The following is a 5526-nucleotide window of genomic DNA, read 5'->3' on the forward strand; positions in this document are numbered from 1 at the left end:
AAACCCTCTCCCATATGAAAGTTATAGGTACTAAAAAGAATCCTTCTATTTATTTATATGGTTTCCTTTATTTATTTTAAAAATAAATTGACCTACTTTTTCCTTTTAATTTTAAAGTCAATTTAAAAATATTTTAATATATGCTTAGTTTTTTACTATGATTAAAATATAATAAGACATCTTAAAATAATAATAATTAATTTAGTAGGTAGATACAGATGTTAATTAGATTACTAAAACCTATTTATGTGTTCCACAAGACCACAACTAGTGAACAAATTTTATGTTTTAAAAAAAAAAAAGGGGTTATGTCCAAATGTCTCTTGAAAATGGCCAAACTTATAGTTGTCTCCTTAAATTTTCACTAATTTTACATGCATCCTTATTTTTCAAACTAAGTACCACTATAGTCCCTGCCATTAGACAGAGACATTATGTTATAATGGATCCCAATTTTTGAACTTCGATGGACCATTTTGCCCCTGAATAGGATAAAATAAACAAAATGACTTTACCTGAAAAAAACAAAAAAAAACAAAAAAAAACAAAAAAAAAAACCTACAACTCATCTTCATGAATTCTTGAATCAGAAATCAAGAAGAAATTCTATTCTACCCAAAATAGTGATCTCCTACGTCTTTTGACATTTTTACCCCTAACACTCTACCAGCCCTGCATCCGCTCTCTTGTTTTCCTCGTAACACTGCCGCCGCTTCCGCCTCCGCCTCCGCCATCACCACCTCCACAACCCCACTCCCCTCGTCTCTCCGAACACCCACCCCCACCCCACAGCCTGCTGCAACGACCCACCCCCTCGGCAGCTTGTGGCGCACGCCCAGCCCTCTTGTTAATCAGGTGTTTTAACTTCACAATCCAGCCGAACTCCGCCATCACCAGCTCTCTATTCTCTACTGAACGCTGAGAGTAAAACAGAACTTGCAGCTTCAAAGAGGTATGCAATCTCTTTCATCAGAAAAAAAGGGTTTGCAATTTCTGTTTTGTAGTCATTGATGGGGTTGGAGATGGATGAAGGGTTTAATAAGAATTTCTTTTAGTATCATTTATTTGTTAGAAAATGGGTTGTTGTTGATTGCTATGGTTCTTATTTGAGTGAAATTTGACAAGAAGAGCGGTGGAGGGAGGTATTATTCAAACTGTTCTCTTTTTTAACACCTCTGGATTTCGAGGAAGCGATGGAAGAATGACTGATTAAACATTCATTAAAGTCCTATATTGGCTTCGTTCCCGTTTAGCGTTAATTTGATAGTTTAGATGAGAATTCTTATTGAGTTTTGTCTAGAAATGATGGGAAATTAAGGAAAAGGAGGTGATTGGAATAGTAACTATAGGAGTGATGGCGACAATGGTGACAGCATTTTTTCTCTCCATACTCGTGTTCTTATTTTCATTTTTTTTTTTGTCTTTTGATGTAATTGGAAGAAAATCGTAAATCCAGAAATCAGTTTCCCAGGATACACGTGTAATCTTTTGATGGCGGTATGGAATTTCTTTCCCTTGCAGTGTTTCAAAAACTCATTTTCCCTAAACCCTCGGTCATTTTGGTCATTTTACCCTATCCAGGAGGTAGAATGATCCATCAAAGTTCAAAAATTGAGATCCGTTATAACATAACGTCTCTGTCTAACGGAAGGGACTATAATAGTACTTAGTTTGGAAAGCAAGGATGCATCTAAAATTAATGAAAATTCAGGGGAACAATTAGAAGTTTGGCTATTTTCAAGGGGCATTTGAAAATAACCCTAAAAAATATTCTAATTGCTTTCAATTCCCATTTGATTACGCAACCGCCAAAGTCCATCCTCGGCACCTGGATGGCTGGATAGCAACTTCCATCAGTTCAGTTATTTCACGTTTCTCCTCTTTTTTCTTTTGTCACGTGTAGTATTGGAGATGGCTTTTGCATGAAACATGTTCCTACCACTTTTCCGATGGAGATTGGAAAGCTAAACCTAGATTGCCAAGTATAAAGTTTTGGGGAGAAGTTTTTTATTTTTATCTTAAAAAAAATCAACATCAATTTGTTAAAGGACAAAGTTTTCCTCTCTTCATAGAGAACTTTTCACCCTTCATCCTAGGGTTCATCCTAGGGTTTTAGTATGTTCCAAAATACTCTCTTAATATTCATTTTCATCCTCTCCCACCCTTCGGTAAATGAGATTTTGTTCACAATGGATGAATGGAAACTCAGTTCTCATTAGCATTAATTTGTTAAATTGGGAGGTTAACAACGACCAACTTAAAAGAAAAAGATAGTTACATCTAGAGCTACAAGTTTGGTTCGATAAGTCGTTCATGGTCTAACTTGTCTGGTCCATAAGGGCAAAAGTATGCTACTTGATCATGTAATCCTTGCACCAATATGATACCAATGAGTATGCACACAGGAGCATCAATACTGCAACAATTTTGTGCATAGAAATATACCAAGCAACGTGCTATACTATACATAGTAATATCATACATACGTTTGTGTTATTTTTAGGTAATCTGACTTTTCTAATTGGCTGCAAAAAGGTCGGACAGCTGGCACCACCACTTCTATTAAAAAAAAAAGAGCATGCACTAGCAGGCACACCCCCAGGTAAAGATAGAGAGAAAACAAAAGGTAGTTCAGTGAAAGTTTGCGAAGTCAATCTCTTTTCAGGTTGTCTAGGTAAAGCATGTGCGGGAAAGAGGCAAGTGGGGAAGTGTATTGAGATAGGAGGGAAGCGATCGATTAGTTAATGTTTCAGTATAGGCGGAGTTAGCAAAGTAAGTAATCTACCTTTGTCTTGCGGAAAAGTCAAGATTAGGGATGTAAATGAATAGTCGAAATCTGTTTTTGTATCTGTGTTTGAATTCGTTTGAAAATTAAACGGATGCAGATACGGACAGACTATAGCTATCTGAAAAACTATATTTACATCTAAATGAATAAAATATCTAATTCGTATCCATGTCCATGTCCATTTAACACTATCCGAATACATCCGAAAGTTCATCAGATGCGGATGCGAATATAGCACTATCCGAGCCGAATCCGATCCGTTTACATCCCTAGTACTCATGATACGAGCTTCTGTTTGCCCATAACTTGATTTGCCTACCAGACGAGACCTATTTTTAACCAAAACCCTACCACCATCTTGAATACTACTTGATTTATACAAGCCACTTGAGACTAGCGAAAACATGTTATAGGTTTGTCTTTCTTTCTAAACCATTAGCTGATGGAAAGGAAGGAAAGAAAAATGAAAAGGAAGATTTTATCTAAGCTAAGCCCCTAACGCGTTCTTTTGATCTTAAAACGCCCTTATAAAATAAAGCTCAACCTCTTTGATGTAGGACTAAAATTTCCCCTTCCATGTTTACTTGTGACAATTGTTTGATCGAATTTGTCTTGTATCCTATATTGTACTCTCACATTGTTTGTGTGAGGGGATTCTTATGATAATATAATTCTCTCTCATATATTTTATTTTTCAACTATTTCTATTTTTTTATTAGGTAAGCCCCAAGGAGAGTTGGACTCATGACCTCTTAATCATGAGAGTTGATCTATTTCCATTTTATTCTATGGTAAATAATTCACTATGGGGAAGCGTGACCCTTACGCACGTAGGGGCCACTGAACGATTTTTTTTTGCAGTTTCCTTTTAACTAACTATAATTAGGATCGGGTTGGACTGGACCTAACTACTATATCCCAGCCTGACCTTGGGCTGGACTGGGCCTGGCTTGAGCTATGGAGATCTAGGGTTGGCCTGTATTTTAAATCTCGGCCCAGCCCAGTTGCATCCTTAGTCCTATCAGATACAAAACTGTGAGGAAGAGAGTGGAATTAGCAAAAGAGCACTTGGAAATGGTTACTCCCCTAGCATAATAGCCTCAAAATTAACTTGTCTTACCATTTACACACCTTGGGAGGGATGTGGTAAAGGTTTTATTATGTTCAGGCTTTAAATGGCGAGGGTAAAAATGAATATACTCGGTTGGTTGTTTCTTAGATTTTATAAGTGAAAAAGGAGGCAATTTTTTTCACCCGTGGTCTAAGGGAGAATCCATTGACCGAGGGTTTCAGATAGTGTTCAAAGGGTATCGGAGAACAATGGAGGAGATTATCGACTTCGTACTATAAAAGGACAGAGCATTAATGACCTTAGATGGATATACTTTTCCTTCAGTTGTGATGCGAGAAAACTCTTAAAAAACATAGTATTGATGCCTAAATTGGTAGTTATCTTATACTAATAGGGAAAATGTTAGAAATTTCATTAAAGCTATGCTTATACTGTATTTACCTACCTTATTTTACTCACTAGATAATGGGATTTCTTATGCTACCACCTTACCCTCTAAAATAAGGGTAAATCCCTCTTATACTTTATCCACCTTATTTATTTTGTTCACTAGGTAATGGAATTTCTTATGCTACCTTACTCTATAGAATTAGGGTAAATCTTTACTTGACCCTCTAAAGTAAGGTAATGATTTTATCCTGGCTAGGAGGGCATGGTGAGACCATCACCTGACCTTACCATACATGTCTACACCCGCCTTAACCTAAATATTTCCAAAATCACCATAAGTACTACATGTGGATGTCTCATTGTACTTCAAAAATGATTTATCTATAACTCCATTCAGTAACAAGTTGAGTGAAATGAAGTGAAAGGTTTAAAGAGAAACTGCAAATAATCAAATTCTATAACTAATTTAAAATCTTATTAAATGTGATAATTAAATTTCTCCAATTGATTCCTTAACCTACCAAATTCTTTGAAAAAAAAAATTAAGTAAATTTAATTAACCCTTTTTTATACTATTAATTATCATATTTAGTAAAGATAATGATTAGAAAATTTTTCATGACAGCCCATCTGATTTTCATTCTTGCCCAAATTTATGTTCGAGGCATGTGGACTCAGCTTCCACAAAACAGGATTTACTCTGTTGGTTCATTGTCTCTCCGAAAGCAAGGCCTAAAAAGGCCAGGCCAGGCCAAGCCAGGACCAGGGCCAGCTATGGGCGCAGCTTATCTTCCTAAGTTTAAATTCAAGATGAGTTAAAGCCTATCAAAACCCAGCCCAACTTCTTTTCACGGTTTTCATAAGATGATAATTGGATACAAATCAATCTAGAGAAATCCCAATCATAAAGCTTCTATGCTTGCAAATCAAAATACACCTAGTAAAACGTTGAAAGGAGAGAAAAAAACAAGAGGTAATTATAAATCACTAAATAAATCTAGGGAGAAAGAACTCTGTCCGGGAATATGGCCTAAGCCAGCCCTCCCATGAGTCCATCTCTCTCCTCCCCATATGAAAAGACATCTCTACCCGCCTTGCTTGAAGAGGAAAAAGATAGACACATGGGACTGCTGACGTAGAACACACTCCCAGACAGAAAACTATTTTCGCATAACTGAATGTTTTGTTATTTGCATAAACATGGTGGAGCTTGTTTCTCATCTGAGCTATTGGAAACTTAAGGTCACAAAAGGGTTCCAACCAACCTGATGCTATG

The sequence above is a fragment of the Telopea speciosissima genome, chromosome 6 (assembly GCF_018873765.1).
Source record: "Telopea speciosissima isolate NSW1024214 ecotype Mountain lineage chromosome 6, Tspe_v1, whole genome shotgun sequence".
Taxonomy (NCBI): domain Eukaryota; kingdom Viridiplantae; phylum Streptophyta; class Magnoliopsida; order Proteales; family Proteaceae; genus Telopea; species Telopea speciosissima.